Genomic DNA, 13,081 nt, shown 5'->3' on the forward strand with positions numbered 1-13,081 from the left:
TGATGTGTATTTCTCTAAAGAAATAAAGTGTATTATTTCTGACTAAATTGTTTCTCAGATCACAGCAAACATTTCACAGATCACAATAGTAGTCAGTCATAGTTGGAAACATGAAGTTAAAGGAACAAATCAAATTTGGAATAATTATGCAACACCTCGTATGAGACACGTTGCATTTCTTTATAAAAAAATATTTTTTTTATCCAAAATTACAGCGTTCACATGCTATAAACATGATGAATGTAGGTACAGAAAACTACATCTTTTTACTGAAGACTGCCCTGGTAAAAATACCATAGTTACGTGAACAATTTTTTTAATTACAGTACTTATTGTAATGATTAAATACAGTTCCTTATTCTTTAACTGTACAAATTATATATACAAACATATAATTTGAAGGTAGTGAGATAACTTTGTCATCAATACCAAAGACATATATGGCATTCATCATCATAGGGTAGTGTTTGGTCTCCACCAGTGCTCATGTTAGCGCGTGAATGGATGATGATGAACTTAACCATGGAAAAGGCGAGGTGTTTAGTTATTATATCGCGGAGTATTGCGAGATGTGTGGTCATCATATTGAGGAGTATGGCGAGGTGTGCGGACATTATATTGAGTAGTATTGCGAGGTGTTGACTGGTTTCCAGCATTGCATTGTGGCGTCATCCTTCGTCTGTTATGTCCATTAGTCGCACCGTTAACTTCCACCAAAGCATCTGCTGCCATTTTGCAATCCTTTTTTTTTGTTTGGCTGCTAACTAGGGATCCACAGCGAGATGGCTGAGGTAAGTGTCCAGTTACTTTGGTCATCACATGCTGAGAATATGCTGCCTCATATTGATGTGAGGGAGTTGGGTTTGATGGCACAAGTGTCTGTGATCCATTATTGCGAGGAATGGTGGATGGCCCCGGGGTGGTATACGGTGTCATGAATGGTGTCTGATCTGAAGGTGTGTAAGGAGTATTAGCGTATTTTGAGAAACCATGAGAGAATCCTCCAGAAGTGTTGACACTACAAGGTGTATTAGTGGCTGCCTGGGAGAGGTTATGCACCATTTGTGGATTTAGGTTCTGAGCCACTTTCTGAATTGTGAAGGCATCAACACCCATAAGATATGGTGTTGAGTTGCCCATGTATGACGTGCCTGTGGACATCATTCTTGGTGTTGCACCTGATAATGTTCTATGGAAATTCTGCTTAAACCAATTAAGTAGTCCGGCAAGATTTAGGAATTGCATTTTCTGCCTAAACTTGAAACCTTCAGGATTGACAGTTACAAATTCATGGATCACTTTCGCTCTTGGTAAATATGACATGAGAAACTTTCCTGGCAAATCCTTCCTAGGCGAAAAGATATACGGGATCGACTTCGGATTTTATCTTTTCTCCTCTTTCAGTAACTCTGCTGCTTTCTCCTTATTGCCCATGATAGACTCCTTGTAATATTTGTGTTCAAGTATTTGTCTTACGTTACTGGCCATAGGTAAAATGTGTCTGGTAATAATTTCATCCAAATCATCAAATTCTTCATTTCCAATCCATAGTTTCTGACCAAGAGAAAAGTCATATTGCTTAGCTTGTTCCAGCACATCGATATGCTGACAGATTCCTGTTGTAACTTTCCAGGTAGCAGTGAGATGATTAATGCCTTTACTTGATGGTCGTATGATCACCTCTCCTTGCTCCAATTGCTGCATAACCTTTTCAGCTTCATTATAGTCAATGTTTCTGAAGGAGGGATGAACAATCACTCGCTTTTGATACCGACTTGCTTTTTGGTCCATCTTTTTCCTGTCCAAATTTAAATCTTTTTCTTCAGCCTCATGGTCATAATAAGTGTCTTTTGGAGCCTTCCACTTGTTATTTCGGTCCTGCAGGTCTGATGATCGTGACGTGAGATCAACTGAAAATTTATCAGGATAAATTTTCATGATACGACAAAGAACTAAGCAATCTCGTCTCACTCTTTCTTCTGGATTTATCACCGTTTTATCCGACAAGTTTTTTATACTGATGAAACCTGATATTCCGTTATCTAATCGAACTTTAATTCCTATGACTGGACCTGGGCAATCACCGGCATCAAAGTGATTCCACACTTCACTTAGTTCAGGAAAATAATTTTTTAGACAGAAGGGACACTGCCAAAGACCTGTACCTTCAGTTCTGACAGGATAGGCATTATCCACTTGATCTCGACGGAGTTTGCGATGAATAAAATTTGTGACGGTAGCCTGAACAAGCTTACCCACATAAAAAGTCTCCGGCGACTCCTTAGTCAAGATACTGAAAACTTCTTCTGGCGTCGGAGACCTGTAGGTTGACCTAAAATCTCTGTATCTATGTTTCAGCTCACGTTTAATGTCATACAAAGTTGTGTTCTTCTTGCCAAAGCCCTGGTTCTGTAGTTCATTAGCAAAAGCTTTAAGATCAAGCTCACTAAGTTTCTCTGGAGTTTCTAAGATTTCCTTCAAGGCTTCTGCAGGTTCTCCATTTTCATCTTCATAATCTAGTGCATCAAAAACCATTTTTCGAGCCCAGTCATAAGCTTCTGGATGAATTCTGGTAGAATCTAGAACGTCTATATAATTATCACTGTCACCCAAAGCATTGGTGTCTATTTTAATAAATTCTGCACAGTTAATGAATATCTTTGGACCCATGTGGAAGTTCACAACTAACTGGTTCCTGTTTTCTAGACGATGATTATTCTGCTTCATATTCCTAATAAGAAGGTTGGCCTTTCGTGGTCCTAAACCACAAACAAACAGGACCAAGTTCTGTGTATATGGATGTGCTACGGCACGATTTAGGTCAACCCCAACTTCATTAGTGCCGTTGACGAATTCAGTGTACAGAGCATCGAGTAGTTCCTTAGAGTTTAATTGGTCCTGTAGACTGTGGAACTTAATGTTAAGTAATTCTTCATCAGCATTACATAGCTGCGAGAATTCAATCAATGGATCCTGAACACGTCGACCAACTGATATAGCCTGCCATAATAGTGGAGGGTAATCAAGGAAATCAGCTTCTCCTTTCTTGGACATTGCATATATGTGAGCTAGGTCATTGTCAATGATTTCTGTATTTATTTTAGGAAACCTTTCTTGTTTTTCTAGATCTTTGAGAATTTGAATCAGGTCTTCCTTAACCATGTGAGCTTCTCGAGACTGTCCACATATGGAAATAACATGTGGTTTACAACGAGTAATAAAATCCTGCATGCGCCTAATATCACTTTTTTTAGCCAAAGCGTCTCTTTCATTGTAAGCATTGCGCCGTTTGAGTAAATGTGGGAGACGAATATATTCCCAACAATCACCGTCAATGTCAATGCAACAACCAAATGCTGCCTGGGAAAGGTCTGGAACAAATGCAATAGAAAATACTCTGAAGCCTTTTTCAGTATCCCAGTCTTCGTCTTCACCAGAAAAGTCTCCGGGGTTATAGGGTGCAATTTTTATCCAGTTATTGAGTTTACTGCAACACTTTTCCATCACGTGATCATTCGATTCTTGGAGCAAACGTTGAGACAATTCCCTTTTAAGATCTTCAATAATCCGTTTGTAGGCAAATTCAATTGCCCGGCCTCTCAGATCATTCCAGTCTTGGACAACCTGGGAAAACTCATCTCGGCAGTAAAACTGCTTCATTTCATCCAGGTAAGTCTTAGTTGTACTTCCTTCAATGGTATCGGAAAAGCTAACGGTCAACAGTTTGTCTTCAACACCACATTTGAGACGAAGGAACTGGTCACCCTGTAGATCTATGACTGGTTTGTCCTTTAAATATTTAAGTTCATAAAGTGAATGATGTTCATCAATGATGTTCACAGCCTGAGGAGTGGGCCTGCTACTGATTCTGGCACGTTTAAAGTATACTTCTCTAACTGTGCGTCTTATTAAGGGTTCACAAGCCAGCTGCCAACCAACCATCCTAACAGCTACTTCAAGGACTCGCTCTGGGGTGCTGCATATTCTGAAAATACAAAGTTTTCATCATATTTCATGAGGAATACTTAATAAAAAATACTTTTAGTGTAATGAAGTAATAACTATTATAATATCTACAAAATATTTATTTTACCATATTGCTGAGATTTAAGGACAATTTCAGGAGTTCTGTCCTCTTTTTATTACCCACATTCTTTAATTCAAATATATGGAAAACGTTGAACAAAAGGTGCAAAATTTAGGCAAAACCCCTTCATCTCTAGCCATTTGCACATTCATAGCGCAAAAGAATGCTAAAATTCTATCCATTTGTCTTAATTATATCCTTGATTTATCTTACACTTTCAGTAGGATGATGCGGTTAAATTAGTGAATTGAGAGTCCTTTTTAGTGATGGATTAAAGCAAGAGTGAGTTTTTAGTCGTGTTTTGCAACGTTATTAGTGCCAGAATTGAGAGGGTTCAGATTTTTATATCACGTTTTTATATCACGTGTTTTTTTTACGTGATTAGCTGTACGTGATTTCGTTATTAGAACCATTAGCTGTATATTTACAGATAAATCATTCAACTATCTCATTACTTACTTGGAAATGAGCTGCTTAGCTTCCCTCGTGGGGTCCTCTGGCCACTGTTGAACATCAAACCTCTGATAGTTATCACGTAGGTTCTCACCAAACTGCTCAGCAGTCAGGCCAAATTTATTTGTAAGTGACTCTGAAAGTTTGAGTTTGGAATCAATAACAAAAAATAATTTAAATTTTAAACAAGTTAATGGTTAATTAAAAATGTGTTATGAATATTGCATTTCACTAGTTACTTTGTTATGTAATATTGTTTATGCTAACAACTAGATAAACAATGATACAAACCAAATATAAATTCAAATCACGGAATTTATGCTCTTCGTGGTTCGATAAAGTGCACAAAAATGAAGATATATGAGTGTGCATATAGTGTCGTATCAGTAAAAGCAGAATGATTATTTGATCATACAGTTAAAAATATAAATTTTCATAAGAATATGATAATTAACTAATTAGTGACACTAATCTATCTATACGCGTTCTATGACAAATAATAATATCGAGCCCAATGCAACACCGCATGTGGAAAAATATGGTAAGAACTACGACAAAAATTATATTGTATGCGTGCTATAAGAATTACGTTCAAAATATGCGTGGCAAGTCTGATGACCATTATCAATTCGATTGTCGCAATCATTAATGTGTCTGTAATAATAATAATAATCGATAATTAATATAGTCGATAATGGTGGTCGAAACGTCGTCGTCTCCTCATCTTCTGGTGTGTGGTTTAATCTTCATAATATTCATGTCTAGCATGCAAATTATTTTTAAGTATAGTGATATTCTGCACATTTTATAATATACATTTATCAAATTTTCGTGTTAATCACGTGTTAATTTTCGTTATTTACACACATTTATCAAATTGAATATTTATCTTCAATATTACTGCATGAAACCATAAATTTAAATTTAATCAGACACTGAAATAATTAAGTAAAATTATCTTGGCGACAATTCCCGCCCCGGACGAGGCTTAAGCAGTCCGCTGACAACACCTGTTTACTGCTGCACTTCCTCACTCAATCCCGGCCATAGTATGTCATATACATATATATTTATTAGAAAGATTGTAATAAAAGTTTTTTATTCATATTTTAACATTAGAAAGAAAAAAATAATACTTCTAACAATGCCTCAGAGCAATATCAATGCCCCAATCTCAATCATCTCTTTTATGTTACCTCTTACTCATAATTTTTCTATATCTTTTCTATATCTCTATATCTTTTCTAGATATTAGATCTCTCTTATATCTCTCTTCATAAGAGAGGTTTCCTAATACCTGGCATCAATCATCCTTCTCTGTAAGGATTCAAGAGAAAATATTTCAGTTCTATAATATGGAGGCCAAACTTGAACTAAGTAACCTAAATGGGGGCATTGAAGCAATCATGCAAAAAGATACTCACCAATACCAGCCTTCCGCAGAAGTTCATACTCGTGTTTTCGAACAACTCTTCTCAAAGACTCAGAGTCTTCCTCAGATTCGTGATTTTCCTCCTCCATTTGTTCTTCTATTTCTGTCTCCACCTCTTTTTCTACATCCTCATTAGCTCTCAATGAACCTTTCTTGTTTTTATTATTACCACTCTTCTCATATTCATCTGCATCCTCTGTATCCTCATATTCATCTACTTTCCTCTGTATCTTCCCATCCTCAATACCAGCACCATTTTGGTCCCGTTCACCATGATCATGCTCCTTAAAACCCCTAGTGACTCTTGGTGCGGTTCTCTGCTTCCTGTGCTTGGTTTTCATGTGGTCACGCATTGATAGATGATCTTTGCCATAGTGAAGCAGGAAAATTTTGTAATAATCATTGAACTGTTCTGAAGTTTCAATCTCCTCAATTCTGGAAAATAAAACAAAATGTTTATCATCATTGCTTGATTTAAGGCAAGCAATAATATTTTTAAAAATTTAAATGCCATTTAACACCAGAATATTAGAAGTTATTTAGTTCCAGCGCCTATATTATTTATATATGCTCCTGAAAACTACATGCCTGGGGACCATTCAGGCTTGTTCGTACTTATATATATTCGCACAAACATCCACGCGATAGTGTTATATAGTAACTGCTAGGATCATGTTAGGCTACAGTTAGTTGGCGCAAGTGACGAGTCCGAATATTGTGTAACTCTGAATAGAAACTGGTGTTATGATCTCAGCCTGCAGGAGAAACGAGTCTCCCTCCTTGAGAGTTATTCATCAAGCCTGACCTGATTAGAAGGTCTAGCATATATTGAGGTGATAACCCATGTGTAAAATAGTTGCTTGGAGATGTATAACAATTTAAGATTATGGGCAGTGAAGAAGGAAACAGATAAATGACTGGCTAGGAGATGTGGATATTTTGCTGGAGGCGTGAGGCTCGCTTCTGGAGGGGCTTTGACCTCACTTGAGTGCCAGACATCGCAGGGGAAAGCCGCGCTCCGTTTGAGCTCCCGTCAGAAGGGAACCCCTAGTGATATATCTCGAAGAGAAGAGAAGTGTGTAGACGTGCCAGCTGTGGAACCGAGCTGGGAACGTTGTGGTCTCAAGTCCTGGTCGACGAGCAGAGTTTAATATGCTGCTCAGAGGCATTTTCGTGGGCTGTGTGGAGCGCCCTGACCAGACGCCGTCAGAGGGAGAGCGCCCTCGACCAGTTAATCTGTGGTAAGCACGATATACGCCAGTTCATAGTGATTGCTTGTAGTTGGTCGTGTGCCCAGCGACAGTAGCGATGTTTATTTATAAGTTAGACATGTTTTAATAAGGCAGAAGGCCTGAAATAAGAGAGTGGAGAGGGAGGAACACGGAGCGACGTCCGTTCCCTCTGAGCTCTGAGAGACGACTTGGGGAGCCTGGCTCCTGACGGCGAAGGACCCTCCCAGCGTGAGTGAGGACCGCCGCCGGGCGAGGTGGAGTATGGACCCGCCCAAAACGGGGGAGTCCACTCTCACTGTATGTAGAGAACAGATAGAGATTTGAGGCAAACATATTGTGTGATTATTTTTGTTCATGTGTTAAAGGGGAAACATTTTTATTGGAGTGTCGATGGGTTGCAGGTTTGTCTTTGGGGAAGAAGTTGCTGAGAACTTCGAAGCCAGCCTAGATGAGGTAATTGATGAGACTCCAAGGTAGTGGAGCAGAGGACCTCGAGCTGTGAGGAGAAGCAGTGAAGAGGAGTGTCACATGCTTCTGTAGAGGTGGAGAAGCACCATAGTTGCTTGAGGGAACTTCATGGTATAGCAGCCAAGAGAGCTGTGGAGGAACCTAGCAAAGGGTGAAGCACCGTAGTTGCTCAAGGAAACTTCATGATAGCAGCCTGGAGGAGCTGCAGAGGATCCTGGTAGTGAAGCCCGGAAGAACCTAAAGATATTAGGGTAGTGAACTTCCAGAGGTGGAAGGGAAGTTCTGGTGGATCACTTATAGGGAGTTGATAGTGTTTGGTTGTCATTAGCGTGCAAGACGCAGTGAGAGGTGAGTGAGTGTTTGCATTCTTATGTCAAGGAGTGTTTTATACTGAAGTTTAGAGTTACAGTCGTAGGCTGGATTACCTACAGATGTATGCGTTCTAGGACTGATAGAGTGATCGATTGATCATTGTTGTGTATCAAGGAACATATATACTGATACGTGTTATTGCATTCATATGCTGATCTTCTTTGTACACATTTATAGATACATATATATATTCTCTTGCTGATGGTGCAACAGTGTATGTAGACTTGATCAACTTGAGGAGGTTGATAGTATCAGGTGGTGAACCAGGAGATAGGATACCACTTGATAAGCTGATGATAGAGTTCTGATGGCGTTGGAGTGCAACCTGATTGTAATATTATAGAGTATAGGATTCATTATTATTATATGTGTGTATGTGCTTTGTCCAGTAAATGTATCCCAATTTGCTGGTGTTTGCCCTTGTCCTAGTGAGGCTTCCCAGGAGGTAGTAAAGAAGGAGAGAGAGAAAGAACCAAGAACCACTGCTGTGGACAGGGTAGAAGGTAATACTAATAAGTCAAAGGGGGATTGAGGAGATCATATCACCTAAGGAGAGAGTGGGGAGTCACAGCGGCTCGAGTGGGTGTGTGCACGTGACAACGAGGCTAAGTGTTGGAGCCGCATCCCCTAAATGTGTGACGTTGAGCCCCTCTCCAAGGGCCAGATCACTCGCCTAGTGTGATCTCCTAGCGAGGTATAAGCACTCTACCGAGTTGTGGGTTGGGTTGTCTGCAAAGGAGGAACAACGACGACAACACCACCAACCCACAGACTATAATACTGGGGTCATACTCCACCAGTACATGAATCCCCAGACTCATGTCATCCCCAGAGTTGAATAAATGCTTTACATAATGGCATGATGGCAAGTGTTTTACATAATGTAATATGTCATCTCACCTTACAATGTCCTCCTCCTGAAGAATGCGCATATTTTCTAGATGTGAACCATCTGGGTCCTTCGTGATGTGATCACCTTGGTATTCTCTCATTGACTGGAAGAGTTACCGCAAGTTCTCCTTGCGATACTTCAGTTGACACCACTGTGAAAAAATTTACAAGTTAAGTATTTAAGGGTTAGTGCATTATTGATTTGTGCATCTTTAATAATTACAATACTTATTCTTCATTTATAATTCATGATATAAAATTTTAGATAATTCGTGTCAATCTGTAATTTATAATGGATACAAGTTCAGCATCTAGGTTGTCTGTCGAACCCTTGATGCTGGCTCTTTGCATTTTAAAGCTGCGACGTGCTTTATCACTGATATCAGACTAATTGGTTGTAGTTCAAACCTGTGCTGCATCATGATTAGGCACTTTTTCAATATATCATATACAGAATCTTTTAGCATATCTTAAAAAAAGTTCATTCCACAAATTTAAATTTTCTTAGAGAATAAAAGATTATTAAACGTCAAATTTCGAACGCTTTATCTGATATAACTAAGTTGATATTTTTCATAAATGGTTTATCTGATAAAATTAAGTTGATATTTAGTAACAATACCTTTTCATCCCAACGATAGATTTTCCATAAATCACGAATGTTTAATTCAGGGCAGACCTCTTCCTTCCTATAAAAGGCTATAAATGGAATTTCGAAGGTTTGGTTCCTCATCAAGTCCAGGGCGTTGTATATTTTCTGGATCGTATTAGTATCCTTGTGCGAGCCATGCCTTGCCTTTTCACGCCCCTCCTGTACAAAATAATGGTATTGTTGTATAATTTATTGCCGACGACTTTGTGGTCATCATCAATGGCAAAGACGCCATGAACCATACACAAAAATGCCTAGAGATAATCAACAGGGAAGCGGAACGCATAGCACTGAAAATAAACAGCAATAATACCAAAACAATGGCCGTTAAAATGACAATTCACGACAACAGATTCGCAATACAAGGACACGAAATTGAGTTGGTTACCTTTTTTTAATACCTTGGAGTCATAATGGACAACCAGTTGAAATTCATTCGAGAAATTGAATATCTTCTGCATCGAAAAAAAGCCATCGTTGAACACTCAGCTGTGTTCTTCCTGACAAGTCTTAGAGATAGTGCATTTTTACTAGTACTCAAAATGGACTACGTTTTTGCAGGCAGTTAAGTCACTCATTGGCTATGCTGCTCCAGCTCTTACATTACAACTCCACCTCAGTGATGGGAGAACTTATATGGACACGTCGAGAGAATCTAAGAATGGAAACCAACTTACCAGCGTTAGAAAACAGGATCAAACAAAGAATAGCCATCATAACAGCAAAAATTTTTGGAATCACCGCCAGACAGTCAATTAAAGAGAGCTTTCACAGATCGCTACAGAGAAACCTTCAATATAGAACAAGTGGATGGACGGATAATCTGATCTCTACAGAAAGTGGACCTGAAAGATTCCCCAAAAAAGGACTAATAAAAACAAGAGATGATAAACCATATTAACACATTTGGCAGCTTCCATGGTAAAAATCTAGTCTAGATAATCATTGAAGGATTATCAGTTAAAACATCAGCATGGGACTCTCAGACCCTCAAAGCAGTCATAGAACAAAAATGGAAATTATCTCAAGACCAAACACCACTTTCATCTTCACAGATGGATCAGTTGATCAAGAAAGAGATATGCTGGGGCAGCAGTTCACACTAACAACCATGAAGCTTTCAGAAGCATCATGGTTATATGCCCTGAAGGTGGCCATAAATTATGCAATTGCGAATAATTTACATGATGTCAGCATTTATATCGAATCTAAATCTTCGTTCCAGGCATTGTTATCCATCAGAGATAATATACAACTTATCACTGAAATCCTACATAAAGGAAAAGAAGCACACAATCTAGGACTGTCAATCAGTCACATTGGAATAGATGGCAATGAAAGGCAGACTAACTAGCAGAAACTGCCACTGCTCTACCTGCTGTACAGGTTCAAATACCTCCAAGTTTTTCACAGATTAAGGATCAAATCAAGAAGAAATACTCCCAACTATCAAAAGTCGCCACAAAGCGACTTTTACATAGAGCCAAAGTACCGGAAGGAAGACCCACTGCGATGCGGTACGGACAGCCACTGGGTACCAAAAAGATATCCAGAGACATTGCAGTAGCCATACACATGCTCAGACGTGGTTAAAAGTGCTGCTGGGAGGTAATAAACTCAACAGTTAGTGTCATATCTGTAGAACAGGTGCCACTATTGCATTATGTATTGGAATTTGAAGGAACTTTAACCCTGCGCATCAAATTGAGAAGAAATACATGTATATTCTTATTATTTATACTTTTCAACAAAAGCAAATTAACTACCTGATTGGATATAAATGACCTGAAGAATGCATGGTGATAAATCCACTTGGCTTCTTGAGTCAGCTCTTTATCTGCTGAGTGATCGTCACCATCTCCACGGGTGCGAGTCACAGGTATCCGCCTCAGCTGAAATCTCTCGGGAATATCCAGCTTCCGGATTTGATGATCTTGGTCAGTCAAATGGCCTCGCTCTAATTCACTAGGTTCAAATACCTGAAAGAATAGCATTTATATTTGTATGCGTAATTAATGTTGCCACACACTCATTAACTTGATCTTCATCACCACCTCCAACATTTTGTCTCCTACTTTCATGATGTAGGTCGGGTTGAGATTAAATGCCTCAAGCCAGGTACGACAGCCGCCCACGATATTCAGCAGCACTTTTCCCTAGTGCATGATCTAAAACTAATTTATATCCAGGTCCCCAAATTACTACTGAGACAGGTTAAATAATATTTGCTGCCTCCCTGCCCGAAAATCTTCTTGCAGGAGGTAAGTATTCTCATTATACCAAACAAGTAGAATATAGGACTGTTTTGTTTTTGAAGATGAGAATGATTTACAGGTCACCATATCTTTTACATCAAGCAAGTCTTTCGCTTCAAGCCTTTCAAAAGGTGAGCAAGTACACTCACCTTTTACAGTGAGTGTACTGCGTCTTGTAACTTAACGTAAACAAGATTTAAACATTTTGGCCCTCAATAAACTGCATCTTTTTTCCCGACCACGAAATTCTTGCTCCATCACACTCACATGTAGTATGTAATATCTTGACCTTCTTGCCCTCAAATTAGCCAAAATAATCTTCGCTCTAATTTTATGTACAATGAACTGACCCACATCGACGCACTCTTCCTTCACTCTTAATTCATATCTTTTACTCATAACTTCCCACATTGTCTTTATTAACATATTCTACACAAACAACAGCCTCTCTCTGGCCGTTGTGAAAATATAAATGCCTTCCTTAATGATAATTACACAATGAGTGTAAAATCTGGTGGCTTGCAGTTGCTCCTCATAACATACCTCAAAGATAGTCTTCTTGACTTGATTCCCGCGATCCTTGCGACCTCGGGGATGCTCTCGTCCCTCATCGCCTTTTTCATCGTTCTCATGGTCATCATCATCATTTTCACGCTCCTCCCATTCTTTTTTGAATACAAAAAACATGAATATTACAACATAAGAAATTAGAGGGTAAATATTTAAGATCCTGCATGCAAGTATTGAATTTGTTATTAAATTAAAGAAAACTTTTTAAACTTCTAGTCAATATTATGAATATTTTTGTTGGGCAGCAAAATCTCCCATTGAGTGAATATGCAAGGCACAACGATGCTGATGGTTGAAATGTAGGTTTGATTGTCCACATCAAAGTTTTTTCAAATTGTTTTTCCAACTTAGAGAGAGTGAGAGAGAGAGTGAGAGAGAGAGAGAGAGAGAGAGAGAGAGAGAGAGAGAGAGAGAGAGGGAGAGAGAGAGAGAGAGAGAGAGAGAGAGAGAGAGAGAGAGAGAGAGAGAGAGAGGGAGAGAGAGAGAGAGAGAGAGAGAGAGAGAGAGAGAGAGAGAGAGAGAGAGAGAGAGAGAGAGAGAGAGAGAGAGAGAGAGAGAGAGAGAGAGAGAGAGAGAGGGGGAGGGAGAGAGAGAGAGAGAGAGAGAGAGAGAGAGAGAGAGAGAGAGAGAGAGAGAGAGAGAGAGAGAGAGAGAGAGAGGAGAGAGAGA

General features: G+C 39.1%; 1 pseudogene; it reads right to left on the bottom strand.

Annotated features, from left to right (window-relative positions):
• Positions 1-516: 516 nt before the first annotated feature.
• Positions 517-13,081, bottom strand: part of LOC138349702 (transcription elongation factor SPT6-like) — a 27,399-nt pseudogene continuing 14,834 nt past the window's right edge.

The sequence above is a fragment of the Procambarus clarkii genome, chromosome 52, assembly GCF_040958095.1.
Source record: "Procambarus clarkii isolate CNS0578487 chromosome 52, FALCON_Pclarkii_2.0, whole genome shotgun sequence".
In the NCBI taxonomy this organism is placed as follows: Eukaryota; Metazoa; Arthropoda; class Malacostraca; order Decapoda; family Cambaridae; genus Procambarus; species Procambarus clarkii.